This window comes from Budorcas taxicolor, chromosome 17 (assembly GCF_023091745.1).
Source record: "Budorcas taxicolor isolate Tak-1 chromosome 17, Takin1.1, whole genome shotgun sequence".
Lineage (NCBI taxonomy): Eukaryota > Metazoa > Chordata > Mammalia > Artiodactyla > Bovidae > Budorcas > Budorcas taxicolor.
Genome location: NC_068926.1, coordinates 26924877 through 26945118, shown reverse-complemented (window position 1 = coordinate 26945118; position 20242 = coordinate 26924877). Strand labels below are relative to the sequence as shown.

Sequence of the window (20242 nt, the reverse complement as noted above, 5' to 3'; positions counted from 1 at the left end):
AAAACTTATAAATATGGAGAATCAGTTCTTCAATCATACCTTGATTAACCGTATGTCAACCTACAATTCAATTTATCACTCATTCATCTAGTAATGCAATATACATTTGATAAAATATGTAGTATATGCAGGCACAGTGCTGAATACAGAGGAAACATTGTTAAAATAAAATAGTTTAGTCTACCAAAAATTCCAAGGGAAGTTTTTAAATAAAGATATTAAATTTTCAGACATTTTAGAGAAGTTATAAAGAAGGTGATAGAAGAAAATGCTCTTTTAGACCCTGCAAGCCACAGCTGGGCTGCTCTGGGCCACTCACGCCACTGGAGCCCAGAGAACTCGGAGCTTCATTGCACCATGTGTGGCATTTGGGCACTCTTTGGCAGCAACGACTGCCTTTCTGTTCAGTGTCTGAGTGCTATGAAGATTGCACACAGGGGTCTGGATGCGTTCCATTTTGAAAATGTTAATGGGTACACCAATTGCTGCTTTGGATTTCACTGGTTGGCGGTAGTTGACCAGCTGTTTGGAATGCAGCCAATTCGAGTGAAGAAATATCCTTACTTGTGGCTCTGTTACAACGGTGAAATCTACAACCACAAGAAGCTGCAACACCATTTTGAGTTTGAATACCAGACCAAAGTGGATGGTGAAATAATCCTTCATCTTTATGACAAAGGAGGAATGGAACAAACAGTTTGTATGTTGGATGGAGTCTTTGCATTTATTTTACTGGATACTGCCAATAAGAAAGTGTTCTTGGGCAGAGATACCTATGGAGTGAGACCTTTGTTTAAAGCCATGACAGAAGGTGGATTTTTGGCCGTGTGTTCAGAAGCTAAAGGACTTGTTAACTTGAAGGACTCCATGACTCCTTTTATAAAAGTGGAGCCTTTTTTGCCAGGACATTATGAAGTTTTCGACTTAAAGCCAATGGCAAAGTAGCATCGGTGGCAATGGTGAAATACCATCACTGTAGAGATGAGCCTCTGTATGCCCTGTATGACAGCGTGGAGAAACTCTTCCCAGGTTTTGAGATAGAAACTGAAGAGCAACCTCCAGATTCTTTTTGACAATGCCGTTAAGAAACGTTTGATGACGGACAGAAGGACTGGCTGCCTTTTATCAGGTGGCTTGGATTCCAGTTTGGTTGCTGCCACACTGCTGAAGCAGCTAAAAGAGGCCCAAGTACAGTACCCTCTCCAGATATTTGCGATTGGCATGGAAGACAGTCCTGATTTACTAAATTGTGAAAGAGATGGGAATACCAGACCACCTGACCTGCCTCTTGAGAAATCTGTATGCAGGTCAGGAAGCAACAGTTAGAACTGGACATGGGACAGCAGACTGCTCCAAATAGGAAAAGGAGTACGTCAAAGCTGTATATTGTCACCCTGCTTATTTAACTTCTATGCAGAGTACATCATGAGAAATGCTGGACTGGAAGAAACACAAACTGGAATCAAGATTGCTGGGAGAAATACCAATAACCTCAGATATGCAGATGACACCACCCTTATGGCAGAAAGTGAAGTGGAACTAAAAAGCCTCTTGATGAAAGTGAAAGAGGAGAGCAAAAAAGTTAGCCTAAAGCTCAACATTCAGAAAACGAAGATCATGGCATCTGGTCCCATCACTTCATGGAAAATAGATGGGGAAACAGTCAAAACAGTGTCAGACTTTATTATTTTGGGCTCCAAAATCACTGCAGATGGTGATTGCTTCCATGAAATTAAGAGACACTTACTCCTTGGAAGGAAAGTTATGACCAACCTCGACAGCATATTGAAAAGCAGAGACATTACTTTGCCAACAAAGGTCCGTCTAGTCAAGGCTATGGTTTTTCCAGTGGTCATGTATGGATTTGAGAGTTGGACTGTGAAGAAAGCTGAGTGCTAAAGAATTGATGCTTTTGAACTGTGGTGTTGGAGAAGACTCTTGAGAGTCCCTTGGACTGCAAGGAGATCCAACCAGTCCATTCTGAAGGAGATCAGCCCTGGGTTTTCTTTGGAAGGAATGATGCTAAAGCTGAAACTCCAGTCCTTTGGCCACCTCATGCAAAGAGTTGATTCATTGGAAACGACTCTGATGTTAGGAGGGATTGGGGGCCAGGGGGAGAAGGGGACGACAGAGGATGAAATGGCTGGATGGCATCACCGACTCAATGGACATGAGTTTGAGCAAACTCTGGGCGTTGGCGATGGACAGGGAGGCCTGGCGAGCTGCGATTCATGGGGTCGCAAGGAGTTGGACATGACTGAGCGACTGAACTGAACTGAACTGAGGGAGTGCCCAATGTTTTCACAGGGCATCCTTGGGACATGAAGATCTTATATACTGCACCATGCAATCTGAAGATTCTCTTGACTGGAAAAATTACTTCTAACTTATTCAACTTTGTTGGAAAATTTTCTCTAAGGTACTACTCTTGTGCCACCAAACTCCAAGGGAAAGATTATTTAAAAAAAAAAAAAGTATTTAATTGGAGACTAATTACTTGGATTCACATGACATTAAGAACCCAACCTTGACTGGACTTGCATATTAGCTGGTGACCTAAAACTAAAGATATCCCAGGATTAAAGCAGATGATATTTGATGAGACAGCCTTTGCAAGATAGCTGGACCAGGCTTGTTGGAAGTTTATTTGCTAAATCTTTGATGATGATATAATGTTTTAGATGATCTTTCATGTCTGTGATCTTGATAATATATGGAATTTAGATAGAAAGTGTCTACCCTTCTTGTTACTCAAATGTGACCTTAATAGGTTTCCAATCTGTGCACTTACCCTCTGATACGGGTCACTACAACCAGGAAAAAATCTTTCCTGGCACTGAGGACCAGAAAGCCACTGAAATATGAAAACCTAATCACTGAACAGTGATTCTTTCAGAGAAAGATCCTGATCTAGTGGGGAAACTGTATAAAATAATAAACAAAACTCTTAATTTAAATTTGATCAGGAGGACAGAGAGAGAAGTTTTTAGGCCTTTTGACAACAGAGACCAACAGGAAGAATAAAGATTTCCTCTCTTTGCCTGGCAAGAGTCACCAAATAGGAGATTATCACTGTCACACATATCAGCCAATGAACAGCCACTATTTCTTCAAACTTTTAATTCCTCTAGTGTACTTAAAAAAAAAAACAACAACAACAAAAAACACTGTGCTCTCAACTTCTTTCTTTTTCTATAAAAGAGTTCCCTTCTCCATAACAAGTGGGGACTTGCACGTAGCTTGTTATGGTTGAAGACTTTGAATTGCAATCATCTGATTATCGTGATCTCTTCTAGAAAATCAGAGATATCAATGGCATATTTCATGCAAAGATGGGTACAATTAAGGACAGAAATGGTATGGACCTAACAGAAGCAGAAGATATTAAGAAGAGATGGCAAGAATACACAGAAGAACTATACAAAAAGATCTTCACGACCCAGACAACCATGATGGTATGATCACTCACCTAGAGCCAGACATCCTGGAATGCAAAATCAAGTGGGCTTAGGAAGCATCGCTATGAACAAAGTTAGTGGAGGTGATGGACTCCAGCTGAGCTATTTCAAATCCTAAAAGATGATGCTGTTAATGTGATGCATTGAATATGTTAGCAAATTTGGAAAACTGAGCAGTGACTACAAGACTGGAAAAGGTCAGTTTTCATTTCAATCCCAAAGAAGGGCAATGCCAAAGAATGTGCAATCTACCACACAATTGCATTCATTTCACATGCTAGCAAAATAATGCTCAAAATTCTCCAAGCTTCAGCAGTATGTGAACCGTGAACTTCCAGATGTTCAAGCTGAATTTAGAAAAGGCAGAGAAACCAGAGATCAAATTGTCAACATCTGCTGTATCATAGAAGAAGCAAGAGAATTCCAGAAAAACATCTACTTCTGCTTTATTGCCTATACCAAAGCTTTTGACTGTGTGGATCACAGCCAACCTTGGAAAATTCTTCAAGAGATGGAAATAAACCACCTTACCTGCCTCCTGAGAAATCTGTATGCAGGTCAAGAAGAAACAATTAGAACTGGATACGGAACAACAGACTTGTTCCAAATTGGGAAAGGGAATTGTCAAGTCTGTATATTGTCACCCTGCTTACTTAACTTATATGCAGAGTACATCATGTGAAATGCCAGGCTGGATGAAACACAGGCGGGAATCAAGATTGCTGAGAGAAATATCAATAGCCTCAGATATGCAGATGACACCACACCTATGGCAGAAAGTAAAGAGGCACTAAAAAGGCTTTTGATAAAATTGAAAGAAGAGAGTGAAAAAGCCAGCTCAAAACTAAGAATTCATAAAAAGAAGATCATGGCATCCAGTTCTATCACTTCATGGCAAATAAATGGGGAAACAATGGAAATAGTAATCGACTTTATTTTCTTGGGCTCCAAGATTACTGCAGATGGTGAGTGTGGCATGAAATTAACAGATGTTTGCTTCTTGGAAGAAAAAATATGACAAACCTAAACAGTTTTAAAAGATAGAGACATAACTTTGCCAATAAAGGTCTGTCTAGCCAAAGCTATGGTTTTTCTAGTAGTCATGCATAGATGTGAGATTTGGACCATAAAGAAAGCTGAGCACTGAAGAATTGATGGTTTTGAACTTTTGAACTATGGTGTTGGCAGAGACTCTTTAGAGTCCCTTGGACTGTGATCAAACCAGTCAATCCTAAATGAAATTAGTCCTGACTGTTCATTGGAAAGACTGATGCTGAACCTGAAACTCCAAATCTTTGGCCACCTTATGCGAAAAACTGACTCCTTAGAAAAGACCCTGATGCTGGGAAAGATTGAAGGTAAGAGGAGAAAGGGACAACAGAAGATGAGATGGTTGGATGGCACCACCAACTTAGTGGGCATGAGTTTGAGCAAGCTCTGGGAGATGGTGATGGACAGGGAAGCCTGTAATGTGGCAGTCCATGGGGTCACAACGAGTCTGACAGGACTGATTGATTGAACTGAACTGAACTGATGATCCTGACGATAACCATTTTTTGTTGGAGAAATAACTAGCCTTCTATTTGCTTAAGGTTAAGAGCCTAACTTTCTATCACCAATCACATCCACAACTGATCTCCAGTAGCATATTGGGCACCTACTGGGGACCACATTCTGTCATCTCCACCATGACTGAATGTGGTCCCCAGTGCAAAGAGTTGATCATTGGAAAAGACTCTGATGCTGGGAGCGATTGGGGGCAGGAGGAGAAGGGGACGACAGAGGATGAGATGGCTGGATGGCATCACTGACTCGATGGACGTGAGTTTGAGTGAGCTTCAGGAGTTGGTGATGGACAGGGAGGCCTGGCGTGCTGCGATTCGTGCGGTTGCAAAGAGTCGGACATGACTGAGAGACTGAACTGAACTGAAGAGCCTAAAAATACATCTTCTAAGAGTTTCCAAACATATTTACAAAATAGTAAAATAATGAAGGATAATGAATAATATTTGCTTTTGGAAGTTGTTGTAAGTGAAAGCTACCTATTAATTTTGAATAACTATAATTATTCCTAAATAAGAGAATTTTCTCAAATTCATTGTGTGAATACTGACTTTTTTAGACACAACAAATCAGTGTTTTTAAATTCAGTTTGTCTTGGTGATGTTTGTGAATATAATTTGTTCCAAGGAATCTGATAGTTCCAAAAGATAATAGAAGAACTATGCCAGTTTAATCACTACTCCTTAGCTACTACCATAGGATTTGTTATTTTATGCAATGACAAGTGGTCATTTAGCAACAAAAGCAGGCATTAAAAGGCTATTCATTATTATATTGGCAGAAAAATAAATATGAGTGTATCATCAAATAGCTTGGCTATTCACATTTATCTTCATGCTCTAAGTTAAACATGATACCATCAACTCATGTATTATTAAGTTGGCATATAAACATGGCAAATTTGAGGAAAGAGTTAGAGAAAATTAATGGTACGATCCCATTTCTAGCTCTCTATAAGAAAGCTCATGGATATTGACCAAGAGCATCTTAACGTTCCTCTGAACCTGACTAAAATTTAGGCTTCTTCTTGATTTTTAGCCCATCTCCTTCCTTTTCCTAGAACATTTGCTTCAAAAACTCAAACTCTGATCCTTTGAGGTATAAATCTTTTTACAATCCTTTTGCAAGTTTTTATAACCCAGAGATTATATTTCTGAAGGACCCAGGAACCACTGTAAAGTCATCCATTAAAAAAAAAAAAAAAAAAAAAGCCTCTTCTCTCACTATCCAGGATGACAGGAGTCCCTTTGGAGGAGGCTTTGCTTGAAGCTGTAAGCTACCTCCAATCATGAGGGACACCAAAGTTAGTTTGTCCTTTGGGTAAATTCAATAACCAACCATAGCTGGCATAAAATCCTCCTCACCCAGCTCTTCAAAAACTTACATCTTTTGAGAATCACTAAGTAAATGGTTAAAACAATAAATATATCCGATTCCAAAGAAGGAAAGAGATTTGCTAAACAGCCAAAACAAGTTTTATTCATAAGTCATGAATGGCCTTAAAGATGGTTTTTGATCTATCAGAAAGTTCTAAAGTATAGTAAAAATACAATAGTAGGCCTAACAGTGCTCCAACTTACAGTCCATTGACAATTTGGAATTGCATTTTTGTTAGTGACAACTAAGGCATTTCTCCCACTCTGAATAAACAAATGGCTTTGCAAGTGATTATTTTTTTTCTTACCTTCTCATCTACTACAGTTCAAATTTTCATATTCAGTCTTTTCTCAGCGCAAGTAAGGAAATATTGCAAGTATAAACTGTTGTGATTCACATACAAATAAATAGCTTTAAATCTTTTATATAAAGAAGTCAAACTTTTTAGAAAGATATTGGGACTTAAGAATCTATTTAACTCAATAAGATTAGTAATATATGTGGAAACAGTGTGAATAATGTAATAAAGGTCAAGCACCATTGACTAATGGCAGGTTTAGGATTCCAATCTGGAATCTAGTTTACAGTACAGTTCTATTTTCATTTGTATAAGCTTAATGTAGTGCTTTATAAATTTTATAACACTTTTTGAAATAAATATTTTTTACCTAGTATTATTTACTTTGTATATGTAGAATTAAATAGAAATAAGCAAAACACAGTAGCCAACACTGCTGTCAGAAATTTCTTCATAAAACAAGAATAAAACAAAGTGAATATTATCTTCATGAGAGAAATAGTTTGGCACACAGATTAACAATCCTGTTATTGGCTTATTTTATTTAACTTAAAATAATGTACCTAATTTTTAGGGTCAGGAAGGAATATTTTATGAATTGAAGCTGACTTGAAAGGATATAATCAAAATTAAGTTAGACATGTATGGGTAAAAATGCAAGTATGTATATATCAGTGTATATATTCATGTATGTATATTTCAGATTTTATATTACATAAACGTACATTTATATATGTTTATCGTGTATATGTAGTACTTTATAATGTAGGTCATATGGTGTGTATATATATATATATAGCTGTATATGTAATGTTTCATTCAATTAGGTTGTTCAGTGGTTCTATCTGTCTCTTCATACCCATCTCCCTATCCACTTATTTAACTGTGCGTCTCCATCTATAATTTGTCCATCTATACATATTTTTATCTCCTCTCTCAATCAACTATTTTTGCATGAAAAATACAAGCAGTAAATATGATAATGTCCGAAGTCATCACTGAAATATTCATAGTATAATCATCAAAATTTCCTGAGAATGGAGCTCAAACTTAAGATTGGAAAAATTTTCAAGGAAGGTCAGGAGCAAGTTTAGGAAAGAATAGGAAAATAATTATTTATGATATAAACACATCAGAGAAAAAGACAGAGAGGCAAAACTACAGCCGTTCAGTTCAGTTGCTCAGTCGTGTCTGACTCTTTGTGACCCAATGGACTGCAGCACACCAGGCATCCTTGTCCATCACCAACTCCTGGAACTTGCTCAAACTCATGTCCATAGAATTGGTGATGCCATCCAATCATCTCACCCTCTGTCATCTCTTTTTCCTCCTGCCTTCAATCTTTCCCAGCATCCAGGTCTTTTCCAAGGAGTCAGTTCTTACATCAGGTGGCCAAAATATTGGAGTTTCAGCTTCAACATCAGTCCTTCCAATGAATATTCAGGACTGATCTCCTTTAGGATGGACTGATTGGATCCTGCTGCAGTCCAAGAGACTGTCAAGAGTCTTATCCAACACCACAGTTCAAAAATATCAATTCTTCGGCACTCAGCTTTCATTATATTCCAACTCTCACATCCATACATTGACCACTGGAAAAACCATAGGTTTGGCTAGATGGATCTTTGTTGGCAAAGAAATATCTCTTCTTTTTAATATGCTGTCTAGGTTGGTCATAGCTTTTCTTACAAGGAACAAGTGTCTTTTACTTCATGGCTGCAGGTACCACCTGCAGTGATTTTGGAGCCCAAGAAAATAAAGTATCTCACCATTTCCATTGTTTCCCCATCTATTTGCCATGAAATGATGGGACCAGATGCCATAATCTTAGTTTTTTGAATGTTGAATTTTAAGCTTATTTTTTCACTCTCCTCTTTCACTTTCATCAAGAGGCTCTTTAGTTCTTCCTCACTTTCTGCCATAAGGGTGGTGTTACCTGCATATCTGAAGTTATTGATATTTCTCCTAGCAATCTTGATTCCATCTTGTGTTTCATCCAGCCCAGCATTTCTCATGATATATTAAATGGCAACCCACTCCAGTATTCTTGCCTGGAAAATCCCAGGGATGGGGCAGCCTGTTGGCTTCCATCTATGGGATTGCACAGAGTTGAACATGACTGAAGTAACTTAGCAGCAGCAGCAGCAGCAGCATTCTGCATATAAGTTAAATAAGCAAGGTGACAATATACAGCCTTGATGTGCTCCTCTCCCGATTAGGAACCAGTCTGTTGTTCCATGTCCAGATCTAACTGTTGCTTCCTGACCTGCATACAGATTTCCCTAGAGGCGGGTCATGTTGTCTGGTATTTCCATCTCTTTACGAATCTTCCAGTTTGTTGTGATCCATACATTTAAAGGCTTTGACGCAGTCAATAAGGCAGAAGTAGATGTTTTCCTGGTATTCTCTTGCCTTTTCAATGATCCAACGGATGTTGGCAATTTGATATCTGATTTCCTCTGGCTTTTCTAAATCCAGCTTGAACATCTGAACTTCATGGTTCACATACTGCTGAGGCCTAGCTTGGAGAATTCTGAGCATTACTTTGCTATTATGTGAAAATTCTACAGGCCAGAATACTGGAGTGGGTAGCTTTTCTCTTCTCCAGGGATCTTCCCAACCCAGGGATCGAACGCAGGTCTCCCACATTGCAGGCAGCTTCTTTATCAGCTGAATCCCAAGATTTCTGGAGTGGGTAGCCTATCCATTCTCCAGTGGATCTTCAGGAACCATGAATCAAACCAGGGTCTCCTGCATTCCAGGTAGATTCTTTACCAACTAAGCTGTGAGGGAAGCCTAAAACTAAGGCAAAATACTTACTATATGGTTTGTTTCAAAGTCATAATTTTTTCTAAGATTATATTAGTTTGATAAAAGCTCAAACAGCAGGTAGGAACTCAATTTAAGAGAATGAAAAATATAATTAATCTCTCAGTGAAAACAATCTTATTTTTATTGGCTAAAATATTATGGAACAAATTAGAATACAACCCAAATAGTTAGTGGCAGGAAAATAAAAATGCATAAGCACAGTGAAATCTCTCATTTATCAGAGTGACTGAGAACAGGGGGCATTTTTATTTTTCAAAATAAGTTTTAAATGAATATCTTTGTGGAGTTTGTCTTATTCCACTAGAATGCCAATTCAGTATTACCCTGGTTTTTCATATCTACAAGTTGATCAGGTTCAGTTCAGTTCAGTTCAGTTGCTCAGTTGTGTCCGACTCTTTGCGACTCCATGAATCGCAGCACGCCAGGCCTCCCTGTCCATCACAAACTCCCGGAGTTCACTCAGACTCACGTCCATCGAGTCAGTGATGCCATCCAGCCATCTCATCCTCTGTCGTCCCCTTCTCCTCCTGCCCCCAATCCCTCCCAGCATCAGAGTCTTTTCTAATGAGTCAACTCTTCACATGAGGTGGCCAAAGTACTGGAATTTCAGCTTTAGCATCATTCCTTCCAAAGAAATCCCATGGCTGATATCCTTCAGAATAGACTGGTTGGCTGGGCAGAAATCTATATATAATATACAACTATTTGTATTTTATACTTAACTTTAATACATAATTGTTCATGATTGTGCTGTGTGATGAAAACAGTGAAATATTTTCCTTTTGAAAAAATGTGTAACTTGCTGTCCAGATACTGCCAGTATAATTTTGTTGAAAATGCTATATGTTTTACAGTAGAGATAAAAATCTTTTAAAAATCCCGTTACATTTGTGTAGGGGTGAACACCTGTAACTGAATGCATTCTGACTCACCTTCCAAAAGTGTCATAGCTATAGAAGTGTTTAGATATTGATGTATTTTGAACCTGTAAACTGAGTGTCTTACGCTTGAGACAAAATCAGTGACTGTTGCAAGTTCAGAGTCTTACCAGAGACAATGCTTAGTCCAGGGGTCAGCAAAAATTTTTTGTAAGGAGCCAGGTGGTAAATCCTGTCTGCTTTGTGGGTTATCCTGTCTGCTTTATTATCTGTCTGCTACCATTATCCTTTGTGGTAATCCTGTCTGCTTATATGGTGTCTATTGCAACTACACAATTCTGCTGTTGTAGTGAGAAAACCATGATACACAGTCAGGGGAAGAGTGTAATGATGGCAGAGTACAAATAGGGAAGAGACGCAGAGAAGAGAGAACTCAAGACGACACTACCAGTGTGGGCTGCCCCTTGCCATGTCAAGCTAACCCTTCCAGTGTCCATACCTGTGAATTTTTGTGGTTTGGTAAAGAAAGTCTTACATTTATGGAGCTCCTTACACTTAGCTGTTTTAACCTAGGCTGTACTCAACCCTTCTTCACTATTATAGTAGGTGTGCTGTTTATAAAAGTGAGCACCTTCTGGTTGTAGTCAAAAAAAATCTGACTCACTCCTTCTGTTGCCTTACTTACTGTAATCCCAATTTGTGTTACAACTAATGTCAGCTTAAGTGGCTAAATCCATCTTCCGTCTGCCAGCCTCAGCTTCTTTCTTTAACAAAAGTAAAATCTTTATTACAGAATATATTAAAATTCAAACCTCCTCTCATGAACATTGCTCTTGCTGCCTATTTCTCATACATATAAAAGGTTTGTGCGTAGTAGCTCAGTGCTCCTCTCTCCCTGGGATTCTCTGGACAAGAATACTGGAGTGGGTTACCCTGCCCTTCTCCAGGGGATCTTCCCAGGATTGAACCCAGTTCTCCTGCATTCCAGGCAGATTCTTTACCATCTGAGCCCCCATGGGAGCCCAAGAACACTGGAGTGGGTAGTCTATCCCTTCTCCAGGGGAATTTCCAGATCCGGAATTGAGCCAGGGTCTCCTGCAATGCAGGCAGATTCTTTACCAGCTGAGCTACCTGGGAAGCCCAGTCTCCACCCAAATGTGAAATCAAGCAGATCCTTTTTTTCTGCCACTGTTCTAAGAAAACTGAGTCAGAATCAGCCACCTCCAAAGAGAACTAGAGACTGTTGCCACTTTAAAAAGGCTATTCAATGCCCCTTTTTTCTTCATATGTACAGTCTGATTAGGGTTGGTTGGACACTATATAAAGGCAGTTAAACAAAATATTACACATTTTGGATTATGAACCTCATTCTAAATATTCTGGTGTGTGGTAAATATGGAGAGAGACTGAGGATCACATGCCCAGTGGGAGAGCTGTATGGTTACATCTGGCAGAGAAATCCCCTTTTGTCTAAAAATCTTAATGTAGTCCCAGTAATTAAAGATATTGAAGTGAGTGATAACCATTATATCATATCTGTTATTCCCATAATACTTCACCCAGTCATCTTTTGGCTCTTCTGCAATCTCACAAATACACTGTAGTTTCCACAGGGCTGTGAAGTATTTCATTATTTTGTATTTATCAGTATATTCTAGCTCAATGCCTGACACATACAACATTTTTAAAATGTTAGTTAAAAATGCAAAAACTTCTCCAGACAATTGAGTTATCTCTCCATTAGTCTACTCAGGTGGAACAGTGTGACAAAAGCAACAGTCAGCAAACATTTCCTGGATGTCTGTGTATATGAATAAGTGAATGATGCATTAAATATGATACACATTAACATGCATCTAATTAATTAGGTTCTTATGCATGATAAAAGAATAATGAGGAACTCTAAAAGATATTGCTTTGAGATATTTCCCTCTGGACTCATTTACAAGGCAACAGAAGGATATAAATCTGGTTATTGGTAAAATTTGCATTTGAAAAAGAAAGATCTGTAAGGTGATAGATTTCTAGGAATTTTGCTCTATTGATATTTTATAAGTTCATATCACGGGATGGTGAATCCATTTGGGAGAAAAAGCCCTCCTAGAAAATTTGAGGCTAAACAAACTTAAATATAATAATATCTGATATGATATGCTAAAGCTGTATATAAACTCCTTACTGAGAAAGCTTCACTTTGATTCTGCATTTTTCTTTGCACATCACAAAGATGCTTGCAACAGAAAAGTTCACAAATTAATTTATATGATATAGTGTTAATAAAATGCAAGAACATTGAAGATGTCTAAAAACTAAAATAAATACTTATCCTTAGATTATGAGTAGCAGTTGTTGCTATGTATAAGTTTTAAAATTAAATATTTCAAAACAAACTAGTAAAATCTTAAAAAATCATTTTTTTTTGCTTCAACTGAATAAAAGGAATTTCTAACTTAGTAACTATGTCTGGCAGTCAGGGTTTTGACTATTCTCCCCTCCCATACTGTAAGAAGAATAACGCATAAACAAACACATGAACATGATACAGAGCAGAGGTCATGGTAAAATGGAATTTTTAAAAGAATCTTTGGTTTAAAAAATGATTAAGAAGCATAGCTTCACATAAAAGGATTAAGAACCTTGATTTTTCACAAGGTTAAAAAAGATTCATAGCTGTGCACCATTTAATATATGTTGGTAATACATTCTTCAAATATTATTTGTACTGTTGCTTTCCAAAATACAGTCAGGCCTTTGTGCATGCTACATATTCTATCTAGAAGATGAAACTTAGTTTACCATCTTACAAGTTAGATATATTTATTATCTATTATTTCAGATCTCTGATCAAATGCCTTTTCTGATCACTATCTAAATGAACTACTTTAGCCATCTTCACTGTCTTTTTACTCTGCTGTTAATTCATTTCTACACTTTACAAATACACATATTATGAGGTTAGTGATGTCACGTTCACTACTATGTATTTAGTTATCGAAACAGTTCACAAGGGCTGAACAAATAATTAGTAATTGTTTCATACTAAATGAATAACCTGGGGAAAAACTCCCTATCCAACCCTGTATTGACATTAGCTGCTAAGTCACTTCAGTCATGTCCGACTCTGTGCAACCCCACAGACGGCAGCCCACCAGGCTCCCCCGTCCCTGGGATTCTCCAGGCAAGAACACTGGAGTGCGTTGTCATTTCCTTCTCCAATGCATGGAAGTGAAAAGTGAAAGTGAAGTCGCTCAGTCGTGACATTAGACCAACATAAATATTCAACTTAGCCCAATCTCTTTCATGTTATAGATTCACAGTATGTAATGAATAAAACATCAATGAATATATATGCATATACGTATAAACTGAATATATATGCATATATATACATACATATACATGACGAGATATCTCTATAGGAATTTAAAACAATAAAAATAGTAACAAAATTGAATATGAGTAGAACTTGGGATAAGCAGAGAAGAAAAAATAAAATTACCACAATTTAAGTTGTATTTCAAAAAACTTCAGGGAAAATTTAAACTGTGATAGGAGCTACTAATTTATAGTCAAAAGTAAAATAGCGCAAATATTTTAAAGTAAAAGTACTAAGCTATTGTTTTCTAATTTCATTGCATATTTTAATGTTGGTTTTAGTCCCCAAAACAAAATAGAATAAATTCCTAAAGAACAATCTTGGTAACTATAAAGATAAGCCAATGGATAAGTAGCATACTTGTGTTCTTTTGCTCCTTGGAAGAAAAGCTATGACAAACCTAGACAGTGTGTTAAAAAGCAGAGACATTACTTTGCCAACAAAGGTCCATCTAGTCAAAGCTATGGTTTTTCCAGTGGTCCTGTATGGATGTGAGAGTTGGACCATAAATAAGGCTGAGTGCTGAAGAATTGATGCTTTTGAACTGTGGTGTTGGAGAAGACTCTTAAGTCCCTTGGACTGCCAGGAGATCAAACCAGTCAATCCTAAAAAAATCAGTCCTAAATATTCTTTAGAAGGACTGATGCTGAAGCTGAAGCTCCAAATCTTTGGCCACCTGATGCGAAGAAGTGACTCCTTAGAAAAGACCCTGATGCTGGGAAAGATTGAAGGCAGGAGGAGAAGGAGATGACAGAAGAAGAGATGGTTGAGGAGGATGAGATGGTTGAGATGGATGAGATGGCATCACCAACTCGATGGACATGAGTTTGAGCAAGCTCTGGGAGTTGGTGATGGACAGGGAAGCCTGCCATGCTGCAGTCCATGGGTCACAGAGAGTTGGACATGACTGTCTAGCTGAACTGAACTGATGTTCTTTTAGAAATTGTTACTCTTGATAACAATAATAGTGTGTTAGTTGCTCAGTCATGTCTGACTCTTTGCAACTCCATGGACTGGAGCCCACCAGACTCTTCTGTCTATGGAGTTCTCCAGGCAAGAATACTGGAGTGGGTAGCTATTCCCTTCTCCATGGGTTCTTTCTCACCCAGGGATCGAACCCAGGTCTCCTGCTTCGCAGGTAAATTCTTTACCACTGAACCACAAGGTTAATAATAATTCACCAATTCCTTTCACTGATAGTAACTGTGTAAATAATGTAAGAATTCAGACTCAAGGATAAAGTGGGTGTAAGATTACTGGAGTGGATAACCATTTCCTCCTCCAGGAGAGTTTCCTGACCTAGGGATCAGACATGCATCTCCTGCATTGCAGGCAGAGTCTTTACTGTTGAGTTATTATTATCTTTTTTTTTTTTGCTCAATATTTCTAGAACTGTCCCCAAAGTAAAAACTCTATTTCTAAAAAAAAATGTTTTTACCTCATGTAGACTCAATGCCCAGAAAACAGTCTCTCCAAAGGCCCAAACAGTTTATTTCTATTAGTTATTTTTATAAATAACAAAGAATTCTGATATTTTAATTGATTTTCATTCCACTAAAAAATCTTTAAGTTCAATTAACAGAAAAAACTTGTTTATATTTGTCTTGAAATTTTCAACCCTCTATTAATGTCGCCTTAAATTCTACAATTTGGCTTTACATTTTACCAACAATATATTTACATTTAGGAGACAACAAGAAATAGTGACCTGAATATTAGGTCTGAAGAACAACTGCAATTCCAAAACCTCACTCTTCTTCACAATGCAATCACCTCTCTGTACCTGTGGATGTTAAAAGTATCAGGAGAAGTATTTTATGATCAACTATTGTGTTCTGTATTTTTTCCAGGCTACACACTAAAGAATCATTTCATGAGTGTTCTTTAAACCATACTGTGGCCAATAAAACATGCTGCATCTAAGATTTAACATTAGGTGAAGCACTAGGATTTACAGAACTCAGATAAGCCCTGAACAGTTATAAAATGTGTCCATTTTTGTATCAATATCAACTGATCTCTATCTAGGGATTATGTTAAAAGAGAAAAATCATCTCCAGCATATGATTTCAAAAGGGAAGAGTAAGGGGTTTGGCATCTTTACATACAGCCCCTTAAGAGTTCACAGCTGTTAAATGTCATAGGCCTCTCTCAACACTGTATTACTCAGTTAAAACATTTTTGAAAGTGTTCCTTTATTATTTTAGTGCACAATAGTTTACTAGGGGGGTTTTGCAGGTGGCAGAGTGATAAAGAATCTGCCTGCTAAAGAAAGAGACTCAAGAGACTTCTTGAGAAGTCTCCGGGTCAGAACAATCCCCTGGGGTAGAACATGGCAACCCACTCCAGTATTCTTGCCTGGAAAATTTCATTGACAGAAGAGCCTAGCTGGCTACATCCACAGGGCTACAGAGAGTCAGACAGGACTCAACAGCTGAGCACACGCACACATTATACTAGATTATAATGACTTTCTGGAGAGATATTATTAAATTATACACATTGGAAAGCACAAATATTTTGACAAGTCACAAAATAAGTGACAATGTCTTATGAGACATGCCATTTTATATTATAAAAAACAATGGGTGTCTGTCACTTTTTTGATAAGATGATATACATCTATCAAATTAATAAAAATTCTTCCTCTGGTTATTTAATTTTACTGGACATACTTTGAAAAGAAAATCATTGCAGAAATTTGAAGAATGATGAAATAAACATCTAAATTACCATTTGTTAAGTGCAGTAGGATATACATTTAATGGTTCTCCCAATATTCTTAAGCATAGAAATGTCATGTGTCCATGTATTTATACACAATCATAAAAATTTTCATATTAAACTCTGTGTCACAAATTCTGTAATGTATGTGTGTGTGGGTATATTCTTTTTTTAATCTGCTTGGAGAATCTTAAGATTTTACACAATGATTCCTTGAGTTGGCCTTTTTCATCTGTCTTGTTTTACAAGTAGATAAGCTTACATTCATGATTTCCCAAAGTAATTTTGCTATAGCTCACACTTTATGGCAGGTTTCTAAGAATATGTTTAACAGAAAAATAAGTTTTTTCAGTCGCTGGGGTTTTGTTGTTCAAGATTGTGCCTGCAGCATAATTTGGGAGAACAGCAAACTTTTCTTTTACCTATAAATACAGATTTTAAAAAATCACCACTAACACCAATTCACTTCATATTAATTGCATAAAAATAAACAAGTGTAAGGTCTTATGTACAAGTAATAATTAAATACTGTTAAATCATAAGTGAAATTATATCCAAGATACTAGATTAATGGAATATAATGGGTGAGATCTTAATTACACACGTCAGCATATTCCAAACAAAAGCTGTTTAGCTACAACATTTTTCTAATCCCGTCTATAAATCATTAAGTTATCTCCTCCTCTTTCAACATTAATTTCAACATACAATCTGGGTTCATTATTTAAGAAGACAATATAAATGTCTCAGCTGAAAATTGTTTTAAAAAAACACAGAACCAAACCAGTTTTTTGAAAAATCCTCTAAGATTTTTTAATAATATAAATTCATCAATTATATACAAAATTGATTGTTTTTCTGGAGTATGAAAATTAGCATTTTAGTTTGGCCATATGGTATATTGAATTATTTTGATATGTCATCTTGAGCTATTTTTGGCAAACTAATTAAATAACTTCATTTCTATGAATATAGAATTACTATAAAATATGTAGTTCTCTGGTCTTGTTTCAGAAATTAGTTCCATTTATCTGTGTGACTGGCTAACCCAACAGTGGTACAGCTTACTTTTCACTTCTAGGAAGACAAAATGTCTGTCTTCAAGTTGGTTGGGCCCTTGAGTGGGATTTGTTTTTTGATTGATTCTTTCTCTGTATTTCACAATTTGGAGAAATAGGTTAAGGACAAAGGCAAAGTGCTTCAACGCTATACAAAGAAAATGGTGGCTCCCGTGGTTATTCCATCTAACCCAATAACTAGGCTTTAAGCTCCTTCAGGAGAGAAAAGGTATCTAATTTTAGTAGTCTCCAATACAGTACATTTTTCAGTAAGTATATAATACTTACTGAACTATGTAATTCATAGTTGAAAGGAACAACTTGATATCATTAGATATGTGAAAATGATTGAAAATTACTATTAGTAAGAAGTAAAACTTTCTAATTAATGTATTTAATATGTTGTTTTATTTATGACATTTATAGAAAATGAAATATCTTTAAATTGTAGATCAGTAACGCAGCTTATTTTAAATAACTGTTATTATCATAGATACCAAATGTAGACTGTTTCAAGATTCAAATTTGGGAGAGATAATATCATGTTTGGTGGGGTTATAAATTGCTATATGGAATGTATATTAGAAGATTTGAGCCCTGGGTTGGGAAGATCCCCTGGAGGAGGGCTGACAACCCACTCCAGTATTCTTGCCTGGTGAATCCCCACGGACAGAGGAGCCTGGCGGGCTGCAGTCCAAGGGGTCGCAAACAGTTGGACACGACTGAGAGACAATCACCACCACCATGGGTTTGCCAGGGAGGCCATAAAAAGTACAACAGACTGACTATCTTAAACAAGAGAATGTTATGTTACCAAACAGAATTTTCTGTAGATGAATACAAGGAGTCAAGAGGTAGTCCATCCCATTAAACAGCCATGAAGGACTTTCCAGTGATGAAGGGGAGAAGAGAAGCAGGGTTTTAAGTTTTACACTTAAAAGAGTTACCTGTGGAGCAGTTAACAAAACGATTTCATAGGAGGTGAGGCAGCTGGCAGAGAAATGTTGAATGTGATTAGGATTCAGGAGAGTTTCTATTGCATGAGATACAAAAATGGCTAAAGGGGATCCATAATGATTTTCATAGTGGCCTTAACCAAAACGGCAGTGGCAGCAATGTCTCCAAGGCAAGAGGGGATATCTCCATGCTACAGGGTCCAATAACTGACTATAATAACCTATGGGTCCATGGGGGTTCCCGTATTTTTAGGTGACTACACCAAGGGCCTTCCCTTCTTTTTCATACACAAAAGAGAAAAAAAGAATCTGATAATTCGTATGTCCCAATACAGTTGGGTATATCAAAGTCTTCATTAAAGCCTGGAAGGAATGTATATAGGTGTAGCCATACGAGAATATATTATAATCCAATTTTGGCAATAACTAAATGGCCCTAGAAAACCTTGCGTTGGCACTTAGCTTGGGGTTTGGGGAAACTTTGGACATCATGAAGTCTATCTGGATCTCAGAGTAGGCCTTATTCTAGTATCAGAAATGACCTAAATATCAAATTTGGTTTTAGGCAAACTGCAATTTATTTTTTTGAATACTTGGTTCCTTTAAGGCTAAAAGCTTTAGAAAGTAGATCCTGCCTTCCTGTAATGGCTCTTGAGAAAGAGAGCAAAGAAGCAAGCACAGTTATCCATGTATGGCTTCAAAGCAGAACCACTAGAAAACTTCATGTCATACAGACAGGCTCTCAGGATGTGTGAGAAATAAAAATGACTTTAAATAAATCCCTGAAGCATTGTGCCCAGTAGATTATTTCTCTGTCTGAGTGAAAGCAAAAGATATTGGCTAGCTTTATCAACTAGAATACTAAAGAATGCACTGTATAAATCAATTACAGTAAAAGTATTTACTTCCAGTGGGAATGAATGTTAGCAACATATGACGGTTAAGAACAACAGGGTGTCAAGGGATAATAGTGTTGTTTTCTGCTGGGAGATCCTCCACTGTTGGCCCTTAGGTTTTCTCACAGGTAAAATGATAGTGTCACAGGGACTGGTACAAAGGCTAATGAGACCTTAAATCTTGTAATCTTCTATTATGGGTATTATACATTGAAGGGCTTCTTCACTTACAGGGTATTGATTAATTCTGAAAAGAGGTTTTGAGTAGTATATTTGAATTTTTATGTGAGATGCATTGTGAATTTTGCCAACATCACTTGAAGGTTTTGTCCATAAGAAAGTGGTAGCTGATCAATAAAGACAAATCATCAGTGTTTCCAGAATTGCTCTAGTACCGTCATGTGGGCGTGTCTAAGTCACTTCAGTAGTGTCCAACTATTTGTGATCCCGTGGACTGTAACCCACCAGGCTTCTCTGTCCATGGGATTCTCCAGGCAAGAAAACAGGAGTGGGTTGCCATGCCCTCCTCCAGGGGATCTTCCTGACCCAGGGATCAAACTCACATCTCATGTCTCCTGCATTGGCAGGCGGGTTCTTTACCCCTGAGCCACCAGAGAAGCCCTTTAGTATCATCAGATACAGACAAAAAAAAGATGTCAAGGGTCACAAACCAGTCTAAAGTAAGATGCTGCCTCACTTGGTCTAATGCATTTGCTTCCCTATTCTTGCCTACATGGCCTCCTTCAATGTATTTTTCCTTGGCCAGATGAACTAATCTTTTAAAATGTGAATCAGAAATATAATTCCACTGCCTAAGAATGACTAG

At 37.4% G+C, this 20242-nt stretch overlaps 1 pseudogene; it reads left to right on the top strand.

The window, feature by feature from the left end:
* The first annotated feature begins 357 nt into the window (after positions 1 to 357).
* Positions 358 to 2865, top strand: LOC128062587 (asparagine synthetase [glutamine-hydrolyzing]-like; annotated as a pseudogene).
* The last annotated feature ends 17377 nt before the right edge of the window (positions 2866 to 20242 follow it).